At 41.6% G+C, this 25,885-nt stretch overlaps 1 protein-coding gene and 1 non-coding gene across 20 annotated transcripts in view; one reads left to right on the forward strand and one right to left on the reverse strand.

The window, feature by feature from the left end:
• The window catches only part of RAF1 (Raf-1 proto-oncogene, serine/threonine kinase), a 115,613-nt gene that overhangs the window by 35,977 nt on the left and 53,751 nt on the right, over positions 1 to 25,885 (reverse strand). The window contains exon 1 of one of the 19 annotated variants that reach the window (XM_012472293.3): positions 22,363 to 22,675. The exons of 17 other annotated variants lie outside the window; for them this stretch is intronic. The gene's annotated coding sequence lies outside the window, so the exon portion shown is untranslated. Of the gene's footprint in view, positions 1 to 3,274; positions 3,296 to 22,362; positions 22,676 to 25,885 lie in introns of those variants that run through there. One more of the 19 variants, XM_064362046.1, reaches the window with a different exon arrangement.
• LOC135268944 (small nucleolar RNA U13) lies at positions 6,262 to 6,365 on the forward strand. Its single transcript, XR_010337277.1, has one exon. It is a non-coding gene; the product is annotated as a small nucleolar RNA U13 (small nucleolar RNA).

Raw genomic sequence — 25,885 nt, forward strand, 5'->3', positions numbered from 1 at the left:
TGGTCAGAAACCATGCAGAAGTAAGCGGGGTGGGGTTTCCTCCTTTAGAAAACTTTGAGGTTGATAAGGAATTCCATCTTTTAAGCCTTCCTCCTTCAGAAACTTGTTTTACTATTAACAATAGCTACCATTTACTAAAAGCTTACTACTATGAGGCACGATACATAGCATACATTCCAATCATTATCCACCTTAATACTTACACTGTTACTCTAGGTAGGAATTATATCCCCATTTTATAGTTGAGAAAATTCTCCTCACACACAGCTTTTAAGTGGCAAACAGGGATTCTGAACTGGGATGCGCTGACTTCATAGCCCTTACCCTTACCTTCCCATACAGAACAATGACACTCAAATAATTTTAGTCAGAGCTGAAATGGCCTAGAATTAAGGACCACAGAATCCAAACCTTGTTTTCAACCAAAAGTTTCTAACTGAAAATCCACTGTGTGCTAAATCACATCACATGCCCAAATCAAGAGGGCGGTTAGATATTTAGTATTCTTAGATGGCAGCTGAGAAAACCAAAGAGATTTAGAGACAACTTAAGATCACAACATGGAGTTATTCTCATACAGTTTTGGTACATCCTTTTTGGGGAAGAATATGGTAATATCTTAGTCTGAAATAGTCTTAAAGAATGATCTAGTATTCTACTCCAGAAATTTGTCCTACAGAAGCCTAAGACAAGTATATAAAAACATGTGTAAGTATATTCCTTGCAGCACTGTTCATATCCTTGAAAAATTGGGGTAAAGACCAAATACTTAACAACAGGGAATTTAATAAATCATGTAATCATGTTAATATCCATGTGGTAAATGAAGTAGATCCATATATGCAGAGATGGGAAAAGACATCCAAGACAACAACAACAACAACAACAACAACAACAACAACAAAAACCAAAATACATAGTTTGAACCTCTTCAATATTAATCTACAAAGAGAGAGGAAATCTAGAAATACATATATGGGTAGGAAACTCAAGAATTAAAGTGTTAACAGTGATCACTTCAGCAGGACTGATTTTTATTTTCTACATTACTTATTTTTAATTTTTATATTTTACTATTACACTATAAACTTCTATCGGCATATTTTATTTCTGTAAGAGGGCATGGCAGAACAAGATCTCGCTGCCTCCTGCCTCTAGAACCCCAACCTGAACCCTGACTCACACCTACCTATCTCTATCCCCAGGTTACTGTGTGGCTGCTTTTTAGAAGTACATACAGCTCCTCTTTTCTCTAGATGTTTGGGTTTTTTTCCAACTAAGAAGGAAAAGATGAAAGAGCTTAAGCCCAGATGAGAGAGAAATAGATGAGGAAAGAGACAGAAGGAAGCATCTGAGCCATCTCACTAGCCTGAAATGATATGGCTCCTAATGATCCATGTAACAGCCTAAACAAGCTTAAAATGCAACTCATTGTGTCACTCCTGCTCAAAACTCAGAATAAAATCTAAACTCCTTGACAAGGCCTCCAAAGGCCTTCTTTCAGAACACGCCAGACTTTGTGCCTCAAGACTTCTGAACAATTTTCTCTTCACTTGGAAGATTGAAACCCCAAAAACAGGCAAGCTGATTTTTTCACATCTTGTCTCTACCCAAGAGACATCTCTTTAGAGAGGCTTTCCCTAACCACAATAGCTGAAATAGCCCGCTCTCCTGCCAATTAATGCTGTTTCATTTTCTGCATGGTACTTATGTTAGACAGTTTTCAAGTTTTAGTCAGTCCCCCTACCTTCCTTCTGCTCTATAAGGGCAGAACCCTAACAATCTTGCTCAGTATCTGGAATATAAAGGCACTCAAATATTTACTAAATTAAGTGAAAAGCCAGAATAACGCTACAAAAAAGTAATGTTTTTAAATAGAAAATTCCTGTCAAGAACTATTAAATGTGAATTAAATCTTCATGTGGTGGTACATCTTTAAAAATACTTTGTTGACCAGGCACAGCTGTTCACATCTGTAATCCCAGCATTTTGGAGGCCAAGATGGGAGGATCGCTTGAGGCCAGGAGTTCGAGACAAGCCTGGTCAACACAGCAAGACCCCATCTCTAAATTAAAAAAAAAAATTAATTAAAAAAAACCAACAATATTTTGTCCTCCAGGAAGATGAACTGTAATGAATTTTATTTTTTATATACATACATATTTCAATTGAGATGAGGTCTCACTACGTTGCCCAGGCTGGTCTTGAACTCCTAGGTTCAAGCAGTCCTGCCACATGTGCACCCCTGCACCCAGCTTGCAATAGATTTTATTCTATATTCAACTGTGGGGGAAGACTGTATTGGAATCGACTGACTACAATTCATTGGTGAACCTCTCTCATTTAAGACTGAGGTTCTTAAATGTAACCTCAGTCCAAGAACAGTAATTTTACAATGAATTCTAAGTCTTGCAGGCACTCAAAATATAGTGCTGGTACTTAGTAGAGAACATACTACAATTAACTTCTAATAAAAAGTGACAAAATTAAAATACACCTACTTTAATTCAAGTTTTAGATTATGTATAATTCATAGCATTTTATTTTCTATCTCCATATCAAGATCACTTACAGCTTAAGAGGCAAGCTAAGTTAATGTTTCCTAACCATTTTTTTTTTTTTTTTTAAGACAGAGTCTTGCTCTGTCACCCAGGCTGGAGTGCAATGGCGCGATCTTGGCTCACTGCAACTTCTGCCTCCCAGGTTCAAACGATCTCCTGCCCCAGCCTCCCAAGTAGCTGAGATTACAGGCATGCGCCACCATGCCTGGCTAATTTTTGTATTTTTAGCAGAGACAGGGTTTTCCACATTTGCCAGGCTGGTCTCAAACTCCTGACTTCAGGTGATCTACTCACCTTGGCCTCCCAAAGTGCTGGGATTACAGGAGTGAGCCACTGTGCCCAGCCTTCCTAACCATTTTCATGGCACATACTCATACAAAATGATGGGTCACATTTGCAGAACATACTGAAGTAAGCAGACAATGCTGCTTCAAGGGCCCTACAAGTTGTCTCAAGGAAGATGGGTACAACTCTAACCTGTTCATCACAGAAAATTCTACTAAGGTATTCCTCTATCAAGGCAAACATCTGAAAACAAGGGAGAAAAAGCATCTTCTAAAAAAATCAGATAGCAGCAACATATTTCAGTCTTAAATGGAGATATTCAGAAACCCTGTTGATACTCTTAAATATAAGAATAGATCTAGCTGGCCAGGCGTGGTGACTCATGCCTGTAATCCCAATACTCTGGAAGGCCAAGGCAGACATATTACCTGAGGTCGGGAGTTCGAGACCAGCCTGACCAACGTGGAGAAACCCCATCTCTACTAAAAATACAAAATTAGCCGGACATGGTGGTGCATGCCTGTAATCCCAGCTACTTGGGAGGCAGAGGCAGGAGAATCACTTGAACCTGGAAGGCAGAGGTTGTGGCAAGTCAGGATCATGCCATTGTTGCACTCCAGCCTGGGCAACAGAGCAGGACTTCGACTGAAAAAAAAAAATAAAACAAAAACAAAGAGCTCCTAAAAATTAGCAAATGATGAATGCCATTGGGAAAAAACAGGAAATTAAATTCACAGAAAAGCAATACAAAGGCCAACAAACATGTTCATATATAAAGTAGGGAAACACAAATATAAAAACTATTTTTAACATATTTGTAAAATTTTTTATTTTTATTTTTTTGAGGCAGAGTCTCGCTCTGTTGCCCAGGCTGGAGTGCAGTGGCGCAATCTCTGCTCACTGCAATCTCTGCCTCCCAGGTTCAAGTGATTCTCCTGTCTCAGTCTCCCAAGTAGCTGGGATCACAGGCGCATGCCACCATGCCCGACTCATTTTGTATTTTTAGCAGAGATAGGGTTTCACCATGTTGCCCAGGCTGGTCTTAAACTCCTGACCTCAGGTGATCCACTCACCTTGGTCTCCCAAAGTGCTGGGATTAAATGCATAAGCTACCGTTTTGGGCCAGATTTGTAAAATTAAAAAGACAAAATATCTAGTACAAGTATTTGAGGTAATCTATTCTCATAGTGAAGACTATAAACCACAATAGTACAGCAATCTAACAGTATCTATTAACTATTTAAAGATTTAACTTCATATTTCACAACCACCACTACACAAATACAGGAATGTTTCTAATACCAATACACTGAAAATTACCTCAGACTGAAAGCCACAGAACTAAAATTGGAACAATTTAAGGCAGGACTGATTTAAAACAAGACCTCCCAGGAAAGAATGCCGCCCCAATACATTGGCTGAAGGTCTGATTGAAAGAATATTTACCAACAGCTACTCAGGAGATTACTCTCAGGATCTCTTGAGACCATGAGTTTGAGGCTATAGAGCATGACTGCACCTGTGAATAGCCATTGAATGCCATCTGGGCAACACAGTGAGATTCTCTCTCTCTCTCTCTCTCTCTCTCTCTCTCTCTCTCTCACACACACACACACACACACACACACACACACACACACACACACACACGTGGCCATGTAAGTCATTTTCTGTAATGTAAGAATAAGGTTAGTGTCATCTATCACCAATACTTCCAAGTACTGTATGTGTAGTATAATATCAAAAGTAAACCATACTGCAGGAAAAATATAAGCATTAAAAAAAAAAAAGTAGACGGGGCGCGGTAGCCCGTGCCTATAATCCTAGCACTTTGGGAGGCCGAGGCGGGCAGATCACAAGGTCAAGAGATCAAGACCATCCTGGCCAACATGGTGAAACCCCATCTCTACTAAAAATACAAAAATTAGCTGGGCGTAGTGGCACGCGCCTGTAGTCCCAGCTACTTGGGGAGCTGAGACAGGAGAATTGCTTGACCGGGAGGTGGAGGTTGCAGTGAGCCGAGATAGCGCCACTGCACTCTGGCCTGGGTGAAAGAGTGAGATTCTGCATCAAAAAAACAAAATAAATAAATAAATAATTTGATTTAATTTTAAATATTTGATAATAAATTGTCTAATCAGGCTGGGCACGGTGGCTCACGCCTGTAATCCCAGAACTTTGGGAGGCTGAGGCAGACGGATTATCTGAGGTCAGAGTTTGAGACTAGCCTGGCCAGCATGGTGAAACTCCATCGCTACTAAAAAAAAAATACAAAAAGTTAGCCATGTGTGGTGGTGGGTGCCTGTAATACCAGCTACTTGGAAGGCTGAGGTAGGAGAATCACTTGAACCCAGGAGGCGAGCTTGCAGTGAGCCAAAATCATACCATTGCACTCCAGCCTGGGAGACAAAACAAGACTCTGTCTCAAAATAATAATAATAAATTATCTAAACATACTCCACTGTGTTGGACATGATTTACTTTTTATCTATTTTTAAGGCATTTTTTCCCCCAATTTTACAATCTTGTATCTTACAAACAATGGTGTGCCTTATTTGTCCGAACAGGGAACTAAAATAGACATCCTCTAGTATATGGGTATTTTGCTTACTACCCTAGACATGGGATTACTGAGTCAAAGGTAAGAACTATGTGGGAGTGCCGCTACTATAATGTTGTTTATTTTTATTTTCTTTTTAGACATGGGGTCTTGCTATGTTGCCCAGGCTGGATCCAAACTCCTGGGCTCAAGCAATCCTACTGCTTCAGCCTCTTGAGTAGCTGAGATTATAGAACGTTTTTAATATTTTAAGAGTAGACTTGGGCCAGGCATGGTGGCTCACCTGAGGTCAGGAGACCAGCCTGGCCAACATGGTGAAACCCTGTCTTTACTAAAAATACAAAAATTAGCCGGGTGTGGTTGCAGACGCCTGTAATCCCAGCTACTGGGAAGGCTGAGGCTGGAGTGAGCCAAGACTGTGCCATTGCACTCCAGCCTGGGCAACAAGGGCAAAACTCTGTCTCAAAAAAAAAAAAAAAAAAAAAAGAGTAGATTTGGGTGAATTGTACAATAAACTTATTTTCTGAAGCAATGAACCACTATTTTTTCTGCTCTCTTGCGGCAGAGAGAGGTAGGTTTAACCCGGAAAAGGAGGGCTGTCCTACTACTTCATTTTTCTTAGAAGTGACAAAGGCTCCTAAAAGTTTAGACAGGGTAAAGATACAGACTGATAAAGGCAACCAAGACCAGTGGGTATAATCTTTCTAAGAATTCCACATTAGTCAGCTTTCCATCAGCAACTTAAAAGAAAGAGACTATTTTGTATTTTTTATACTCCTTATACAAAAAGTAGAATTCAACAACCTAGTTCCCAAAGAGCTCTCTGAAACCCTTCTAATAAGAAGTTCCAGGCTGATCCTTTTGTAGTTTATAAGCATGATGATTGAGTTTTCACACTCATGTCTGAGATGTACCTCCTTCAAACCTTATAATGACGTGGGCACATTACCCATCTGAAGTGAAGAGGAGGAAAAAAAAAAAAAAAAAGTAGTCCCAGGCTTATATACCTGGAGAAGGTAAATTAGAGGATCTCTTGACTGGAGGATTCCAGATACAGGTGAGAGTATGGATACTGTTCTGCAAACTACACTAACTAAATCCTTGGGTGCAGAAACCAGCAGCCTTTTCTCCAGTGGGGTAACCAAACTCAAACTAAAATCTTTAGTTTCCCTTACCTTACAGGGAAGCTCAAAGACAACAAATCTCATCCATGCACTCGAAGATTCCAATCAGTTTTTAATCTTATACTTTTAAAAAATAAACAGGTTGCCAATGAATATCAGACTTTTCAGGAGACCTTCTAACATGGACGATAAAGACCAAAACACCCAGAGGAAAAAACCCATAATGGCCTGTAATCCCAGCACTTTGGGAGGGTGAGGCAGGAGGATCACTTGAACCCAGGAGTTCCAGACCAGGCTGGACAACACAGTGAGACCTCATCTCTACAAAAAATTATAAAAAATTAGTCCAACACAGTAGTGTACGCCTGTACTCCCAGCTATAGGCTGAGCTGAGGTGGGAGGATCATTTGAGCCCAGGAGGTGAAGGCTGCTAAGAGCTGTGATTGTGCCACCACACTCCAGCTTGGGCAACAGGGAGACCCTGTCTTGGGGGGCGGGGGGAGGAAGAAAGGAAAAGGCTGGGCGCAGTGGCTCACACCTGTAATCCCAGCACTTTGGGAGACCGAGGCAGGCGGATCATGAGGTCAAGAGATCGAGACCATCCTGGCCAACATGGTGAAACCTCATCTCTACTAAAAATACAACAATTAGCTGGGCATGGTGGTGGCGCCTGTAGTCCCAGCTACTCAGGAGGCTGAAGCAGAATTGCTTGAACCCGGGAGGTGGAGGTTGCAGTGAGCTGAGATCATGCCACTGCACCCCAGCCTGGCACCTGGCGACAGAGCAAGACTCTGTCTCAAAAAAAAAAAAAAGAAAAGAAAAGAAAAAAGAAAAAACCCACAATCCACAATGGAAGAACTTGAACTATCAGATTAAATTCGCCTATCAAATGCCTAACACATTAAGTTTTATCATAATGGAGGATTCTATAAACTTTTACAGTTAAAAATATATATATATACGGGCCGGGCGCAGTGGTTCAGGCCTGTAATCCCAGCACTTTGGGAGGCCGAGGCGGGCAGATTACTTGAGGTCAGGAGTTCAAGACCAGCCTGGCCAACATGGTGAACCCCATATCTGGAAAAAAAAAAAAAAATACAGGCCAGGCACGGTGGTTCACACCCATAATCCCAGCACTTTGGGAGGCCGAGGCAGGTGGATCATGAGGTTAGGCGTTCCGAGACTAGCCTGGCCAACACGGTGAAACCCCATCTCTACTAAAAAATACAAAAATTAGCTAGGCGTGGTGGCATGTGCCTGTAATCCCAGCTATTCGGGAGGCTGAGGCAGGAGAATCACCTGAACCCAGGAGGCAGAGGTTGCAGTGAGCCAAGATCGTGCCATTGCACTCCAGCCTGGGCAGCAAGAGTGAAACAGTGTCTCAAAATAAAAAAAAAAATCAGGAATCAGAATGACTTCAAACTCCTCAATAACACTAGAAGACATAATGGAGCAAAGCCTCCTAGATTCTGAAGGAAAATTATCCCCAATTTAGAATAACCAGCAAAACTATCAGTGAGGGATAGAACTAGAGAGATATTTTCTAACATTCACAATTACAAAAATTTTAACCTCCATGATTCCTTTCTCAAGGGATTTGTCAGGTGAATAAAGCGAGAGAAAGACTTAGGATATAGGAAACAGGACATTCAGCACAGGGTTCAAGTGAAGGAAATCCCCAGAAGGCCAATGGAGAGAAATCCCTGGATGACAACTGTGCACCAGACACAAGAATCCATAATTATGTGACCCTTTCTGGCAGTCTCCAACTATTATCTACACAATCACCTTTTCTTCTCTTGAGGGTGCCAGAAAGGGAGGATGGGAGGAAAGCAGCTGGAGGAAGAGCAAAGAGAGGGAAGGAGGAAGAAAGAAGGGAAGGAAATAGTCCACATTTTCAAAGTTAGCCCCTCAAGTATATTCTCTCCCCTGTAGAGGAGGTGAATGGTAAAACCTGTGCTAGGTCTTGAGATACTCAAGGTGGTTGAACAACATTAATAAAATAGTAAGCACCATAGTGTCTTCCAAAGCAGAGGATATATCCTATTCATGGTTTACGAAATGATTATAAGGGATATGTGTACAAGATATAAATTAAAACTAATATGATAAGGAAAAAGTCTCAGTTATATGCTAGTATATGTTTAATACTTCTTGAAGTCTTTCTAGGCCAGGTGTGATGGCTCACACCTGTAATCTCAGCACTTTGGGAAGCCAAGGTGGGTGAATTGCTTGAGCTCAGGAGTTCAAGGCCAGCCTGGGCAATATGGTGAAATCCTGTCTACTAAAAATATAAAAATTAGCTGGGCATTGTGGTGGGCACCTGTAATCCCAGCTACTTGGGAAGCTGAGGCAGGAGAGTATCTTGAACCTGGGAGGCAGAGGCTGCAATGAGCCGAGATCACGTCACTGCACTCTAGCCTGGGTGACAGAGGGAAACCCTGTCTCAAAAACAAACAAAAAAATTAATAATGTTGTTTTTAGGCCAGGCATGGTGGCTCATGGCTGCAATCCCAGCACTTTGGGAGGCCGAGATGGGTGGATCACTTGAGGTCAGGGGTTCAAGACCAGCCTAGCCAACATGGTGAAACCCTGTCTCTACTAAAAAAACAAAAATTTATCTGGGCATTGTGGTGGGCACCTATAATCCCAGCTACTTGAGAAGCTGAGGCAGGAGAATCTCTTGAATCTGGGAGGTGAAGGTTGCAGTAAGCCAAGACTGCGCTACTGCACTCTAGTCTAGGTGACAGAGTAAGACTCCATCTCAAAAATAAATAAATAAATAGCCAGGCTTGGTGGCACATACCACCAAGCTACTTGGGAGGCTGAGACATAAGAACTGCTTGAACCCACGAGGCGGGGACTGCAGTGAGCCAAGATCACGCTAGTGAATTCCAGCCTGGGCAACAGAGTGAGATGAGACTCTGCCATTCCTGAATGAATGAATGAATGAATAAATGTGTGTGTGTGTGTGTGTGTGTGTGTGTGTGTGTGTACACATATATTGGCCAGGCACAGTGGCTCACGCCTGTAGTTCTAGCACTTCTGGAGGCCAAGGCAGGCGGATCGCCTGACGTTAGTTTGAGACCAGCCTGGCCAACACATGATGAAACCCTGTGTCTATTAAAAACACAAAAACTAGCCAGACACAGTAGTAGGTGCCTGTAATTCCAGCTACTCGGGAGACTGAGGCAGCAGAATCGCTTGAACCTGGGAAGGGACGTGGCAGTGAGCTGAGAATGCACCACTGCACCCCAGCCTAAGCAACAGCAAGACTGTCTCAAAAAACAAAATAATAATAATAATAAAATTATAAAAAATAATGTTGCTTTGTTTTATAATAAAAGCAGTTGTGGAATCTAGCAGTATGTCTGATTTCTCCTGGCAGTTCTGAGTTCATTTTGACCATATGCTTTAAAAGAACTTCTAACAGTGTGTTCTACCCCCCATTTTTGGGCAAATCAACCACAAGGCGGTACAAGGTAGCTCACACCTGGAATCCCAACACTTTGGGAAGATTGCTTGAACCCAGGCGGTAAGAGCCTGGATGACACTCTAGGCTGGGTGACAAAGCAAGACCTTGTCTCAAAAAAGAAAAAAAAAAAAAGAAGAAGAAGAAGAAAGAAGAAGGAAGAAGGAAGAGGGGGGAGGGGAAGGGGAGGAGGAAGGGGAGGGGGAGGGGGAAGAAGAGGAGGAGGAGGAGGAGGAAGAAGAAGAAAGGGGACAGAGGGAGCGAAGGAAGGAAGAAAAAAATCAACACAAGATAGTGAACCATAGCCATTCACCCTTGAATACGTAACTACATTCACAGCAAAAATGCCTGGACCTACTTTGTCCGTCACCTATGATGATGCCATCACTCAACTCTTTTCTCTGTAACTCAATAGCCTCAAACTACTTTCATCTTTTCTTCCCTTTTCTTATTTTTTGAGACAGGTGACTCACTATGTTGCCCAGGCCTTGAACTCCTGAGCTCAAGCAACACTCCTGCCTCAACCTCACAAAGTGCTGGGATTACAGGCATGAGCCACTATGTCTGCCCCATCTTCCAACTAAAGGTGAAGTTCTGTATTTACCATGATACATATTTACTAGGAATTTAAAGTATCTTTTAAACTATGTTAATATTTATATTAGAATTTATATTAGGTTTTTTTTTTTTTTTTTGGCAACAGAGTCTCGCTTTGTTGCCCAGGCTCGAGTACAGTGGCGTGATCTCAGCTCACTGCAACCTCTGCCTCCCAGGTTCAAGTGATTCTCCTGCCCCAGCCTCCCGAGTAGCCAAGATTACAGGCTCCCACCACCACGCCTCGCTAATTTTTTGTATTTATAGTAGAGACAAGAGTTTCACCATGTTGCCCAGGCTGATTGCGAACTCCTGACCTCAGGTGATCCATCTGCCTAAGCCTCCCCAAAATGCTGGGATTACAGGCATGACTCACCATGCCCAGCTATGTTAGGGTTCTTAAATTACATTGTATTAAGTGGTTTGTCCTTATTTTGCCTATGAGTCCTGTTATTTTTGGTGTGTGATCTGGCAAATTATATAGGTTTTCAGGAACACTTGTCATATTTTGGCAGCAATACCTATACTGATTTTCTATATGCAGTACTGTTTTAACGTTTCCTTTTAAAAATAAATGTATTTATTTTTTAAGAGAGTCATTTAAGAGAAAACAATAATAAGCAATACCATAGGTAGTTATCTGCTCTAGTAGGAGTCAGAAAGATAATACCTAAATTGAACTTCATCAAGATTAAAAACTTTTTTTTTTTTTTGAGACAGTCTCGCCTTGTTGCCCAGGCTAGAGACTTACATTAATGAAACACTATCTAGCAGATACAACGTATTCTTAAATTATCTTGTATTTTGCCACTACTTACCTGCCAGACTCCTAAACAAGTCTAATTATCATTCTAGCAATCAACTCTAGAATTTTTCTCAGACTAATGCTCTCTCTTCCCTCTAAAGAAACTTGCATTATACAATGCTTCTAAGAGTTTCTCTCTCCAATTGCATCCTCTCTGTATTGCTGGCTTCTATTCTTTCCTGCCTCAACTATGGCTGTACCTCAAGATTCTATTTCACTATATTCTCCAAGAGTTCCACAGCCTTTCTACCCAGAACTACTTCATCAGCTTAAGAGACAACTGTGTCTACACCTCTCTTTTGAGAAATTCCTTCTTTTTGCCATAAGAATAATCCCCCAGCAGTGATGTTTACATGTTTATATTCATGATCCTAACTCTCTAGCTCCCATCACAACTGAATGGAGCAAGGATCCAAGATGGGAACTTAATGTGAAATTGACAGACTGGACCAAATGGTCTTTTTTTTTTCCTTGAGAGAGAGGGTCTCACTTTGTCACCCATGCTGGAATGCAGTGGCACAATCTCAGCTCACCGAAGCCTCAACCTTCTGAGCTCAACTGATCCTCTTGCCACAGCCCCCCAAGTAGCTGGCTGGGACTACAGGTGCGCCACCCTGCTATTTTTTTGTATTTTTTTTTTTTTTTTTTTTTTGAGACGGAGTTTCGCTCTTGTTACCCAGGCTGGAGTGCAATGGCGCGATCTCGGCTCACCGCAACCTCCGCCTCCTGGGTTCAGGCAATTCTCCTGTCTCAGCCTCCTGAGTAGCTGGGATTACAGGCACGCGCCACCGTGCCCAGCTAATTTTTTGTATTAGTAGAGACGGGGTTTCACCATGTTGACCAGGATGGTCTCGATCTCTTGACCTTGGGATCCACCCGCCTCGGCCTCCCAAAGTGCTTTTTTTGTATTTTTTGTAGAGATGGGATTTTGCCATATTGCCCAGGCTGGTCTCGAATTCAATTCCTGAGCTTAAGTGATCTGCCCGCCTCAGTCTCCCAAAATGCTGCATGAGCCACCGCACTGCGCCCAGAATGTTCGTTTTAACTGAGGACACGTAAACTTGGAAGCTATCGGATGAAAACCACCACATATATCCAAAGCAAGGGCAGATCTGCTGTTAAGACAGCAATACTCTCCAAACTTATCTATAGATTCAATACATTACCTATTAGAATCCCAGCTGGGTTCTTTGTAGGAACTGATGAAACAGGTCCAGAAATTTACATGGGACCCATAATAGCCAAAACAATCTTGAAAAACAACAAAGGGTATTCACACTTCCCAATTTCAAAATGTATTACAAAACTACCATAATCAAGGCAGTGTGATACTGCCATAAGGATAGATACGTAGACTGATGGAATAGCAATGAGAAGTGTGCCAAACATTAAATGGTCCCAGCACAAATGGTGCTTAGAGAACTGGATATCCACACGCAAAAGAATGAACTTAGGCCCTTACCTCACATCATATACAAAATGTAACTCAACAGATCAAGACTGAATCTAAGAGTTAGAAATACAAATGTTGGCTGGGTGTGGTCGCTCACACCTGTAATCCCAGCACATTGGGAGGCCAAAGCGGGTGGGTCACATGAGGTCAGGAGTGTGAGACTGGTCTGTCCAACATGGCAAACCCTGTCTCTACAAAAAATTAGCTGAGCATGGTGGCGGGCACCTATAATCCCAGTTACTTGGGAAGCTAAGGCAGGAGAATTACTTCAACCCAGGAGGCAGAGGTTGCAGTGAGCCAAGATCACAACTCTGTCTCAAAAAAAAAAAAAAAAAAAAAAAAAAAAAAAAGCGGGGGGGGGAGCCTGGCGTGGTGGCTCACACCTGTAATCCCAGCACTCTGGGAGGCTGAAGTGGGAGGATTCACTTGACCCCAGGAGTTCAAGACCAGCCTAGGCAACACAGGGAGACCCCATCTCTACAAAAAATTTAAAATATCACCTAGGTATAATGGTGCATGCCTGTGGCCCCATCTACTTGGGAGGCTGAGGTGGGAAGATGGCCTGAGCCTGAAAGGTTGAGACTGTAGTGAGCCACAGGATCATGCCACTGCACTCCAGCCTGGGCAACAGGCCCTGTCTCAAAATAAATAAATAAATAAATAAATAAAAATTAAAAACAGGTAAATTGGACTTCATCAAGATTAAAAACTTTTCTTTTTTTGAAACAGTCTCGCCTTGTTGCCCAGGCTGGAGTGCAGTGATCTGATCTTATCTCACTGCAACCTCTGCCTCCTGGGTTCAAGTGATTCTCCTGCCTCAGCCTCCAAGTAGCTGGGATTACAGTTGCCCACCAACACACCCGGCTAATTTTTGTATTTTTAGTAAAGGTGGGGTTTCACCATGTTGGCTGGGCTCATCTCGAACTCCTGGCCTCAAGTGATCTGCCCGCCTCAGTCTACCAAAATGCTGGGATTATAGGTGTGAATTACTGTGCCTGGACAACATTAAAAACTTTTGAGGCTGACTTTGGACACACTGCCTAGGAGTCAGCCTTACAAAAAATAAATTAAAGAAGGAAGGGAGGGAGGGAACCTTTTATACTTCAAAACACACCAGGCCAAGCACAGTGGCTAACATCTGCAATCCCAGCACTTTGAGAGGGTGAGGCAGGCAGATCATTTGAGGTCAGGAGTTCGAGACCAGCCTAACCAACATGGTAAAACCCCATCACTATAAAAAAAATACAAAAATTAGCTGGGCGTCGTGGTGCGTGCCTGTAGTTACAGCTACCAGGGAGGCCGAGATGGGAGAATCACTTGAATCCAGAAGGCGGAGATTGCAGTGAGCTGAGATCATGCCACTGCCCTCCACCCTGGGCAACAGAGCAAGACTCTGTCTCTAAACAAACAAACAAACAAAACACCATCAACAAAGTAAAAGATAACTCAAAGAATGGGAGATAATACTTGCAAATCATTTGCACCTAGTGAATGTATTTTTTCCTACAGAATATAGAAGCACTCTTGTAACTCAATAGTAAAAAACCCAATATTTAAGTAGGTGAAGGATTTGAATGAACATTTCTCAAAAAAAATATATATATATAATTGGTCAAAGATGCATAACCGGTCAATTGGTTCACATCAAAAGATGCTCAACATCACTATTTTAGGGACATGAAAATCAAAACCACAATGAGATACATACCCATTAGTGTGGCTACTATCTAAAAAAAGAAAGAAAGGGAAGAAGAGAAGGTTGGCAAGGATGTGGAGAAGTTGGAAGCCCATGCACTGCTAATATGGTGTCAGTTGCTATGGAAATGATACAGCAGTTTCTCAAAAAATTAAATATAGAATTATCATATGATCCAACAATTTCAATACTGGGTAAAGACCCAAAAGAACTGAAAAAGAAACTCAAACAGGTATTTGTACATCCATGTTCACAGTAGTGTTATTCCCAACAGCCAAAAGGTAGAAACAACCCAAGTGTCCATCAACAAATGAATGGATAAATAAGATGTGATCCATATATACAATGGAATATTATCAGTATTTTAAAAAAAGGAAATTATGACACATGCGACCACATGGATAAACCTTGAGGACACTATGCGAAGTATAATAAGCCAGTCACAAAAGGCCAAATACTGAATGATTCCACTGACATCATACAGAGTTCAGTTTGGGATGGTGGAAAAGTTCTGGAATGGATGGTGGTGATGGTTGCAGGACAATGTAAATGTACTTAATGCCACTGAATGGCACACTTAAAAATAGTTAAAATGATAAATTTTATGTTATGTATATTTTACCACAATGTTTTTTTTCTTTTTTCGAGACCGAGTCTCACTCTGTTACCCAGGCTGGAAGTGAACTGGCATGATCTCATTTCACTGCAACCTCCACCTCCCAGGCTCAAGCAATCCTCCCACCTCAGCCTCTCAAAAAGCTGAGACCACAGGCACAAGCCACCATGTCCAGCTAACTTTTTTTATTTTTTGTAGAAATCGGTTTTCACCATGTTGCCCAGGCTGGTCTTGAACTCCTGAGCTCAAGCAATCTGTCCACTTAGACCTCCCAAAGTGTTGGGATTGCAGGTGTGAGCCACAGAGCCTGGCCAGCAAGAATAATTTTAAAAACAATGTTAATCCCAGCACTTTGGGAGGCTAAGGCAAGCGGATTGTTTGAGTCCAGGAGTTCAAGACCAGCCTCAGCAACACGGTGAGACCCTATCTCTACTAAAAATACAAAAAATTAGCCAGTAGTGGCAGTGAGCACCTGTGGTCCCAGCAACTCAGGAAGCTGCCGTGGGAGGATAACTTGAGCCCAGGAGGCAGAGGCTGCAGTAAGCCAAGATTTCAACACTGCACTCCAGCCTGAGTGACAGAATAAGACCCAGTCTCAAAAAAAAACAACAAAAAAAAATTATAGTTGCCCAAACCTACCATGTCACTTTTAAAAAAAGACAGCATGTCACCTGGGTAGACTGTTTCAGTGGAAAAAGAAAAAAAGGAGAAAAAAAAAGATAGCATGTTGATCATTAAAGGTCAAAACACTATCAAAGTCACTGGTACTAAATTCAGAGCTACTAGGAAGGCCCACACTCCCTGTACCTCAGTGGCTGCATTGTGGGATTGAGGGTAGGTGGAACTGCATCAAGTCTTACTCCCAGCATGGAGTCTTGGGAGCTCTGTGGACTTCAAACAATAAAAAAATATTCTCTGATGACTTTCAATATTTCAAAAGGAAAACCTAAATAAAATTATTCTTTCACCTTCCAAAAAGCCTGTCCAGAACAATAAAAAACATCAAGCTTCTTTCCTGTACATTGAAATTGTAGGACTTCAGGATAGAATCACAGGTTAATAAACCTTAAAGCATAAGACTATTCATAGCAACAGTATTCCTAATAGCCACAAGGTGGAAATAATCCAAATGTCTACCAACTGATGAAAAGATAAAATGTGGTACAGTATATCCAAACAATGGAATAGTACTAAAAAGAAATACTGGTACATACTAAAACATGGATGAACCTTGAAAACAATATGCTAAGTGAAGGCAGAAAGTCACAAAAGTCCACGTATTTTATGACTCCATTCATATGAAAGTTAAATAGGCAAGTGTATAAAACAGAAAGCAGATAAGTGGTGGCCTAGTAGGGATGGGGAGGATTATAGTGTTACAGCTAAGGGTTTTAGGGTGGGGGGGGCGGTACTCTAAAATTGATTGTGGTAATGGTTGTGCAGTTTTGTGAATATGTTGAAACCCCAGAATTATATACTTTAAATTGGTGTATTACATCTCAATAAAGCTGTTACAAAAAGATCAGGTCTGCAATGATTAGGTAGGGACTATGTGGGCTTCTGAACTTTCTGGTTCCTGGACCTACTCCTTCATAAATCCTACATAAATCCTACAACTTCCTATCCCAAATGCCAATATCTATCCATAAGATTCGCTATTATAGGTAAGCTAGTTTGAAATGAATTTCGTTCCTTCCACCTAAGGGTCCTAAGAAAAAAATTACTATCATCAAGAACTAAGGGGGCCGGGTGTGGTGGGTCACACCTGTAATCCCAGCACTATGGGAGGCCGAGGTGGGAGAATCTCTTGAGTCCAGGAATTCAAGACCAGCCTGCGCAATATAGCAAGACTGTATCTCTTAAAAAAAAAAAAAAATTAAATTAAAATGCAGTAAGAGTAGTTGCTTAAAAAAAAAAAAAAATTGCTACACTGGCTAGGTGCAGTGGCTCATGCCTATAATCCCAGCACTTTGGAAGTTGAGATAGAGAAGACTACTTGAGTCCAGAAGTTCAAGACCAGCCTAGGCAACATGGTAAAACCCTGTCTCTACAAAAAAAATACAAAAATTAGCCAGGCATGGTGGTTTGCACTTGTAATCCCAACTATTTGAGGGGCTGAGGCGGGAGGATCACTTGAGCCTGGGAGGTAAAGGCTACAGTGAGCTGAGATCATGCCACTGTACTCCAGCCTGGGTAACAGAGGGAGATCTTGTCTCAAAAATAAATAAATAAATAAATAAATAAATGAGAAAGAGAGAGAGTGCAAGAGAGGGAGGGAGGAAAAAGGAAAGAAAAGAAAGAATATTTGTTACATCAATGAACAGCAAACAGCAGCTGCAACAACAGTTTCATTCCATAGTACACCCTGGAGACTATACTGAGCACTTGGTTCAGTAGCTAAAGAACAGGTACTGCGTTTGAAATCCATCTTTACTACTTGGGCAACTCCATGCATCTTGGGTAAAGGTAATAATGGTACAAACTTCACTAAATTGCAGTGAAGAATGAATAAGAAAGAATGGTGTATAAAAAGCATTCTAAAACACAGCAAAAACTGTGTACCTCTGCTATTAAAAAAAATTCTTAAAATGAAAAGCTCAAATCACTCAGTTTTTTTTTTCTTAAGTTTTTTTTTTTTTTTTTTTTATACTCACTAGTAAACTTAGGAACTAGATTATCATCCAGGAAACAGGGTATGTGGGGTTAACTTGAATCTTTCAACTTCTGAGAACTTCACTGAATTCAAGAACTTCCAGAAACTGAATACAGAATCTTGTATATACACACGTACATCTTTGTAGGGAAGGGCCTTGCTTCTATTAACTTTTTTTTTTTTTTTTTTGAGACAGAGTTTTGTTCTTTTGCCCAGGCTGGAGTAAAGTGGCACCATCTCGGCTCACCGCAACCTCCGCCATCAGGGGTTCAAGTGATTCTTCTGCCTCAGCCTCCCAAGTAGCTGGGACTACAGGTGCCTGCCACCACACCTGGCTAATTTTTGCCTTTTTAGTAGAGGTGGGTTTCTGCCAGGCTGTTTTGGAACTCCTAACCGCAGGTGACCCACCGCTTCCCAAAGTGCTAGGATTTCAGGTGTAAGCCACTCGCTGGCCTCTATTAACATTTGAAAGCAATCTGTCCTCTACAGAGCACAGTCAGTGTGTTCTTAAAACACAAATCCAGGCCGGGCGCGGTGGCTCAAGCCTGTAATCCCAGCACTTTGGGAGGCCGAGGTGGGTGGATCACGAGGTCAAGAGATCGAGACCATCCTGGTCAACATGGTGAAACCCCGTCTCTACTAATACAAAAAATTAGCTGGGCACGGTGGTGCGTGCCTGTAATCCCAGCTACTCAGGAGGCTGAGGCAGGAGAATTGCCTGAACCCAGGAGGCGGAGGTTGCGGTGAGCCGAGATCGCGCCATTGCACTCCAGCCTGGGTAACAAGAGCGAAACTCCGTCTCAAAAAAAACAAAACAAAACAAAACAAAAAAACACAAATCCAGGTCGGTGTGGTGGCTAATGCCTAGTAAATCCCAGCACTTTGGGAGGCTGAGGTGGGTGGATCATCTGAGGTCAGGAGTTTGAGATCAGCCTGATCAATGTGGTGAAACCCTGTCTCCACTACAAATACATCAGCCAGGTATGGCAGCACACGCCTGTAATCCCAGCTACCTGGAAGCCTGAGCAGGAGAATCACTTGGACCCGGGAGGCGGAGGTTGCAGTGAGCCAAGATTGCACCACTGCACTCCAGCCTGGGCGACAGAGCGAGACTCCATCTCGAAATGAAACAAAAAGCACAAATTTGGACATATTATTCCTCTACTAAATACCCCCTATCTGTTCTTTATTACACTCAAATTAGCACTCAAATTCTTTAATTGTGACCTACAAGATCTTTCATGACAGCCTGTCCCATTAACCAAACAGGACCTCTCCTGACCATCCTGGTTCAAGTGTATATCCTGCCCTTCCCCATCTTTCTACTCGTTACTCAGCTTTACGGTTTTCATAATAATTTATCACCATTTGAAATCATATTAGGTATCTGCCTAGTCAATGATTATTGTCTGCCTATACCACTAGGCAGTATGCTCCAAGAAGTTCAGTTCAGTTCAGTTCACCCTTATAAGCCCTGCTGCCTTTAAGTATCTAGCATTTGGCAGGCTCTTAAGAGCTATTTCCTGAAGGAGTAACATATGGTATCTGGGCTATCTGGCAAGTGGGGAGTTCTAACGAAAGTTATCAGTGCAGTCGTTTGTGAACCACATTATGCCAAGAGACTATACTCAGGACTAGAACACTGACAACTGTGGAAAAACTGTAGAATCAGCTTGGAGTAACTGTTGACTGGCAGTCACCTAAGGAGCAGCCAGGATAATGGTTAGCTGGTAGTCAAAGTCATGTAACAGTTCATCAAACAAGTCCCAAACAGACCAGCTGATAATACCTAGTTAAAGCTATCAAAGAATTCTATGTCAGAGGTATTTCTAAAGTCTGATTCACCACTATTGTCCAGCATTTCCCTTCATAGTTGTTTTATATTACAAATAAAACCAAACACATTCTCGTCACCTGCTCTGTCACCGTAAACGGTTAAATATTTTCTACCTACTCACATACCCAATTGGTCCTAAACATACACTGCTTAAATAAAAAAGACTTTAACTACAGGGCTCCTGCTAAAGAAATGTAAAAATGTGTTTTTAAACATACATAAGGTCATGTAGAATGCAAAAGAATGTATAAGAACAGAAGGATTTCAGATATGGAGAAAATATAGTTTCACTTACAAGAAATATAACAATTTCCAAATATTTGGAGGACATGTCCCCAAACAAAAATGCTTGCTTTTTTTTTTTTTTTTTTTTTTTTGGAAACAGGGTCTCACTTCGTCGCCCAGGCTGGAGTACAGTGCCGCAATCTCAGCTCATTACAACCTGTGCCTCCCAGGTTCAAGGGATCCTCCCACCTCAGCCTTCCAAGCAGTTGGGACTATAGGCACATGCCATCACGTCCAGCTAATTTTTGCATTTTTTATAGAGACAGGGTTTCACCATGTTGTACAAGTTGGTCTCAAACTCCTGAGCTCAAGTGAACTACCTGCTTTGGCCTCCCAAAGTGCATGGATTACAGATGTGAGCCACTGTACCCCGCCCCAAAAATGCTTTCTTAAGCATAACTATGTAATACTAGTTGTAGTTTAGATTCTTGGATGTTAACTTAAAATACTCTCATAGGGTCAGGTGCAGTGGCTCACATCTGTAATCCCAGCGCTTTGGGAGGTCTAGATGGAAGGACTGCTTGAATCCAGGAGTTCGAGACCAGCCTGGACAACACAGCAAGACTCTGTCTCTAAAAGTAAAATAAAATACTCTTTATTTATACAGTATATAAACTGTCAACCACAGACCAACCATTCAATAGAAATGAAAAGAAAAACAAATACAAACTTAAAGTCTATCATTGTTTCCAGTAATCCTATAACATACAAATGCCAAAATGTGGGAAAACTGCTACACTGACATGTTCGCAAAGGATTCTATTCTGGATTTGCTATGGGCCAAATACAGTAGGCCATAATGTAGTTAACTTAAGAATACTTTTCCCGGCCGGGCACGGTGGCTTATGCCTGTAATCCTAGCACTTTGCGAGGTCGAGGCAGGGGGATCACAAGGTCAAGAGATCAAGAAAATCCTGGCCAAATGGTGAAACCCTGTCTCTACCAAAAATACGAACGTTAGCTGGGCATGGTAGTGCGCACTTGTAGTCCCAGCTACTCAGGAGGCTGAGGCAAGAGAATCACCTGAACCCGAGAGGCGGGGAGTTCACCTGAACCCGAGAGGCGGGGAGGTTACAGTGAGCCGAGATTGCGCCACTGCACTCCAGCCTGGCAACAGAGCCAGATTCTGTCTCCAAAAAGAGAGAGAGTCGGGGGTGGGGGGAGGGAGGGAGGAGGGGGGTGGGGGGAGGGAGGGAGGGAGGGAGGGAGGGAGAATACTTTTCCCAGCCAGGCACAGTGGCTCACACCTGTAATCCCAGCACTTTGGGAGACTGAGGCCAGGAGTTCAAGACCAGCCTGACCAACATGGTAAAACCCCACCTCTACTAAAAATACAAAATTAGCCAGACATGGTGGCACACACCCGTAAACCCAGCTATTCAGGAGGCTGAGGCACGAAAATTGTTTGAACCCCGGAGGTGAAAGTCGCAGTGAGCCGAGACTGTGCCATTGCACTCCAGCCTGGGTAACAAGAGTAAAACTCCATCTCAAAAAAACAAATTCATTTAAAAATAGTAAAAAAATAATACTTCTCCCATTTCAGTAAAATAATGAAGCCAATTTCTCAATGAATAAAAAGAAGAGATTGTTGAATGTCAAGTTTTACAGGCAGCCTGGACAACATAGGGAGACACCATCTACACACACACACACACACACACACACACACACACACACACACACACACAAGCTGGGTATGGCATGGGCCTGTAGTCCCAGCTATTGGGGCGGGGCCAGGGAGGTGGGAGGCTGAGTTGAGAGGATGGCTTAACTGGGAAGTTGAGGCTGCAGAGGGCCATGACGACACCACTATACTCCAGCCTGGGTGACACAGCAAGACTGTCTCAGAAAAAAAAGAAAAAAGTCAAGAATGCATTCTTGAGGAATTCCACAAACAAAATGCACCAAATATAGCCAAAGAGTTTTCTGCTATCCAAGTGGAAAGCTATGAAGAAATAGAACAGAAGCAGGAGGACACTGATTTTCATCTCCTACTCTTTCAAGAAGAAAGATTCATTATCTTTTAAAAAGTCTGAACGTTGGTAAGGCAAGACACAAGTCCTGCCCATAATACTGCACTTCTTTCCTAGGTAACAAATCAAATGACAGATAAAAGCACAATATCTACCACTCAACCCCCAGGTGTCAGCAGAGAACTCACATTCTGCTGGCTAAGGCAAAAAGGTACACTGTATTTCCAGAGAGGCTGCAGAGTTCTGAGCACTATTCCCATAATCCTCGTATTTCAATCTACGCAAAGCCCCATGGGTCTAAGAAACAGATTATACAGCAGGCAGGAACACTCCTAAGTATGCAAACATGTTAAGGATCAAAATAAGAAAACAGTAAATATAGGGACCATACTATCTTTGCCAAGAAGTGATTTGTTTAAAAATTAAAAAAAAAAGAAATCCAGTTTACCTCCTTGTGCAATTCTTAATTGCTGAGAAGTGATCTTACACAGGACTCTTGTATAATTTATTCTGATGCTCATAATCCAGAAAAATACAAGGTTGTGATAAAAGCATTTTCAACTCAACACAGTCATTTCAGCTTTCTTTTTTTTAAAAAAGACGGGGTTTCACCATGTTGTTCAGCCTGGTCTTGAACTCCCGACATCAGGTGATTCACCCGCCTTGGCCTCCAAAATGCTTGGCTTACAGGCGTGAGCCACCATGCCCGGCCATCATTTCAGCTTTTTTACCCTGTGGTCCACTCTAGAAATAATTTCAGTGAATTGTTGCATTCAGAGGCATTTCTAAAAATGAATATATGGTGCCAGATTAATAAACTGTAAATTAGCAAACTTTCAAAAACACTGGAAAGGTTTTGCTGTTGGTTTTTCTTTTTGAGTTTATCATATCCTGTAAAAAATAAGAAAGCACAACTATGTTCAAGGTGCAAGATTATTAGGGAGCAGCACACGTACAAAGTACAATGAAGTAGCTTCAGGACAAGTCAAATCTGGAAAGACAATTATTAAAATGTCACTACCTGTACTTAGGGTATCATTTTAAGTGATTTGAATTCTAATACTTTAAGGTACATCTGTCACATTAAAGCTAAATCTGAGGCATAGATGTTTGACTGGAAATGTTATTTTACCAACGTCTAGAGAACTTCAGCTTTCTCATGGGTTGTACTGCAGCAGCAACTCTCCCGAAAAATGAGAGTAGATTCCTTTGGACAGTGGTAAGAATTATCACAATTCTGACTAATGCAGTAAGCTTCTCAGGAGTTAAGTGTACAAGAACTACAAGTCCTAAAACTTCTGTCCAAAAGACAGTCAAGAAGCAGCTGGACAAACTTAAGGTTAAGGATGACTTTGTTGCCGGGCGTGGTGGCTCACGCCTGTAATCCCAGCACTTTGGGAGGCCGAGGTAGGCGGATCACAAGGTCAAGAGATCAAGACCATCCTGGCCAACAGAATAAAACCTGTCTCTACTTAAATATAAAAATTAGTTGGGCGTGGTGATGCACGTCTGTAGTCCAAGCTACTTGGGAGGCTGAGGCAGGAGAACTGCTTGAACCAGGGAGGTGGAGGTTGCAGTGAGCTGAGATCACTCCACTGCACTCCAGCCTGGCGCCTAGTGACAGAGCAAGACTCCGTCTCAAAAAAAAAAAAAAAAAAAAAAAGCGGGGGATGACTTTGTTTTGCCCTATCCCTTGGCTCTATCCTTTGGCTTAGCAAGGCCAAGCAGCCCAATCTTCCTATTTCCCTTTCTGAGTAGTAGGGAAACACCCATACATACAACAATGCAAATAGTTCAGGAATGGGCATTTTAAAGTCTTCTTCAAAAATGCCTTGGCAAATCAATCATTATAATCAGGTACTTTGAAAAACCTCATTTTCGAGTTTTTCCTCAAATACTATCTTATATTTCATTTAATATTAAGGCGGCCAGAAAAAAAAAATCTAAGATAACCAGAACTTTGGTGTTATTAGGTTTTAAGAGATTCTTAGATCTACCTAAAACCTAACTTCTGAGAACACAGCAACGCTTTGTTCTGGTTTTGACTGACTCCAGAAAGTTTACTTAGTCAAGAGAATTTAGAATTTAACACTACTTTACAGTTTCTTCAGCTCTCCTTTCCATTATCTTACTGAACTGTTAGAATTAAACAGGTTAAAGCAGGTATTATTCATACTACCCCTTTTTTAGATGAAGAAAAAAAGTGAAGTTCAATTTAATGTGAAAAAAAGTGAACTTCTCTTAAAACAATTTAAGAGAAGCAAAATAAAAAATTCAGATACTCAGACTTTACAGCTCTTTCCATTATAATACACTGATTTAAATGGTACATTCGGATTTGAAAATTTTATGGTTTAATGATGTTACCATTATACTACCTTTAAAACTTTTTTTCTGTTTTGTTTTTCACAGTTAATCTGTACTTTGGAACCTACAACCTAATTTTTGGAATACAGTAATGTAGTAGTTAAGAGCTTTAGGCATTGAACTCAGAAAAACCCAGGCTGGAAGTTCAAGAGCTATCTAAAAGAGTTCCTAATTACTGTCTTGTATTGTACTGTACTGTATTTATCTATTCATTTTTTTTGTAGAGGCAGAGATGGGGGAGATCTCACTATCTTGCCTAGTCTAGTCTCAAAATCCTGGCCTCAAGCATCCTCTCAGCTCAGCCTCCCAAAGAGCAGTAAATAATGCATCAGACCTCCCTCTATGTGGAGGAAAGAAAAGACTGTATATACCATGTCTTAGATATCACAAGCAATTAAAAATTTTCTTCATATTTAAGAGATTTTTACTTCACTTCTAAACAACAAAGGATTTAGCCTACATTCATTACTTTAAAGCAGTCATATTCTTAACTTTTTTTATAACTTTTCCTTTCTTTCTTCTTACTCATTAAATAATATATTAATAGATGCTATATCAGAAATCTAATCTTTGTTTTTTAGAGACGGCATCTCCCTTTGTCGCCCAGGCTGCAAGTGCAGTGGCTCCATCATGGCTCACTATAGCCTCAAACTCCTGGGCTCAAGCAATCCTCCCTCCTCAGCCTCCTGAGTTGCTGGAAAAATATAATCGTTCATTCATGCAGTTAACATTATAATCTACACGAAATAGATAAGAATTTAAGACAGGTAGAAATATAATAAAGATATTACCGATAACTTTTAAGTCCTTTTTTTTTTTCTGAGACGGAGTCTTGATCTGTCACCCAGGCTGGAGAGCAACGGAGTGCGTGATCTCGGCTCACTGCAACCTCCGCCTCTGGGTTCAAGTGATTCTCCTGCCTCAGCCTCCTGCGTAGCTGGGACTACAGGCACACACCACCAATGCCCGGCTAATTTTTGTATTTTTAGTAGAGACAGAGTTTCATCATGTTGGCCAGGCTGGTCTCGAATTCCTGACCTCAAACGATCCACCCACCTTGGCCTCCCAAAGTGCTGAGATTACAGGCGTGAGCCACCACGCCTGATGTTTTAAGTCATTTTTTAAATCTTCATTTCCAAAATATTCTCCCTAAAGTTGGTAACAAACAGATAAATTCTCCATGTAATCATTAGACTGCTCAACTACAAACCATGACTCATTAATTGTGAATAATACAAAGGAATTTCTGTACATCAGAATAACTCAGGCACTGCCCTAGAGTTGAAATCCTGTTGTAATATTATCTGGCTGCCCTGAGTTTCTCCTTGGTTTCAAAGTAGAGGGAAGAGGAGGAACTGGTAGCAAGCACTTAGAAAGTCTGTATCTGGCATGATAACCCAAACATATTAAGGTACCTGTATATATATATTTTTTTTGAGATGGAGTTTCCTTCTTGTAGCCCAGGCAGTGCAATGGCACGATCTTGGCCCACTGCAACCTCTGCCTCCTGGGTTTAAGCAATTCTCCTGCCTCAGCCTCCCAAATAGCTGGAATTACAGGTGCCTACTACCATGCCTGGCTAATTTTTTGCATTTTTAGTAGAG

The sequence above is a fragment of the Aotus nancymaae genome, unplaced genomic scaffold, assembly GCF_030222135.1.
Source record: "Aotus nancymaae isolate 86718 unplaced genomic scaffold, 86718_ANA_hifiasm-v0.15.2.pri h1tg000046l, whole genome shotgun sequence".
Classification (NCBI taxonomy): Eukaryota; Metazoa; Chordata; class Mammalia; order Primates; family Aotidae; genus Aotus; species Aotus nancymaae.